We start from the raw sequence: 1,814 nt of genomic DNA, 5'->3' as shown, positions 1-1,814 counted from the left end.
CTCCGGCCAACTCATACACTCTCTCAACCAACCCCAATCATTTTTTCCTATCCCCCACTCACCTCTCTCCTTCCCCCTTCGCCCACACCCCGCGCCACCATCTCCACCGCCACGCCGCCATCACTGCCGGCGGTCCAACCCCTCTCTCCCCTTCCCGCTCACTCCTCTCCCATTCTCCTCTTTCCGCGCCGGCCATCCTCACCGCCACCGTTCACGACGGTGCCAGTGCCTGTCCCTGCTGGCCTTATCTATCCCAGCTTCCTTTCCATTTTTAGCTCTTCTCTGCCCCCAGGTTCCTGCTCCATTTCTGTTATTTTTCCTTTTTACTGTTCGTTTTGGATTAATTACTGTAATTGCATGTTAGTTAGTTGGACTTAGAACTTTGTATGTTAGGTTAGATAGAAATAACTGCGGTTAGGTAGCTAGGGCTGGATAGAGGATTCTAGGTCTGATAAGTGCTCCGTTCGTGCATAATTTGCTGTCTGCTTATTTGGATGTTGTATGCTGATTTTGGACTATTTTTGTGCATTTCATGTTGCCTGAATGCTATACCACTGTCACTTTGCCTAATTGATGTTGTTTTCTATGCTAATTGTGCTAATTTGCTATCCGGGAACGTCCAATTTTAAGCCGGAATGCTGCCCGATTTTCAAGGAAATTAGTCTCATTTTGAGCTTTATTTCAAATTTGGCAACTTTCTATTTCCTTTTGACTTCCCGGATTTGCACAATCATTGTGAACATGAACCATATCTTTTCTTTTCATTACGCATAAATATCATCATATCACTAATCCACTTTTCTAACTCACTAATTTCTTTAACCATCTAACTTCCACTCACCTTTAACCCACTTTAACAATTCTTTCCAAAATATGCTGATATTATTGCCTTTTGAATATGAGTTGTGAATTTTAATGGAGCTTGATTTCTTGGTTCACTTGTTCACTTTTGCATATTCATTGCAACATCATGATTATTCTTTGATAATTGTATCCTGAACATGCCTTCCTTGTTACATGCTAAATGCTTTATATATTCTATCATATTTTTCAGGATGTCGGATAAGGGCAAAGCCATAGCCACTACCTCCAAGAAGAGAAAACACTCTACCCCCTCTATTCCTTCCATCTACAAGAACTATGCCAAGAACCCATTGAATGATGTGGACAAGGAAAATCAGCAGTTACCTTCTACCAATCCAGACAAATTCCCTAATCTCTACTGTGAGCTCCGGTTTTCTAAATATCGGACTACAAAGCTGAACATTGAGAAGAAGCTGCTTCTCCCTACTGATGTGAGACGGTCCATTGAAGGTCGGATCCTTGAGCTAGGCTTATCAGACAGTGTATGTGGCGGGCACATATTCGTGGCCTACTCCCATTTCCTATATTGGTCACGAGTATGGCGGCCCTAGCTGAGGTTCCGTGGTTGGATGATGATGTGTGACCACCGCCCCCTGATGCTGATGACAGGGAGGTTACTATCCCCTGGGGTGGTTGGGTGCACGAGAGGCCACCTGCTAGACGCCGCTCTCGGGCTAGAGCTGTCATGGGGACACCTTCACCATCAGCCCCTACAGCTGCCCCATCATCCTCTACAGCTGCAGCTCCTTCATCATCTACTGATCCACCAGCAGCCCCTGAGCCTACTTATCTCCTGGTCCAGCGTCTATTCCGGTTCTTAGAGCGCGAGAGACGCCATGTCAGACGCCGTTTGGATCGGATGGACCAGGCTCTCATTTCTTTGGGTGCTGAGCTCCCTCCGCTTCCTGATTCTCCGGCCTCCGATGAGCAGGATCTTCAGGAGGGGGAGG

The sequence above is a fragment of the Arachis duranensis genome, chromosome 5 (genome assembly GCF_000817695.3).
Source record: "Arachis duranensis cultivar V14167 chromosome 5, aradu.V14167.gnm2.J7QH, whole genome shotgun sequence".
Lineage (NCBI taxonomy): Eukaryota > Viridiplantae > Streptophyta > Magnoliopsida > Fabales > Fabaceae > Arachis > Arachis duranensis.
This window is presented reverse-complemented; position numbering follows the sequence as displayed.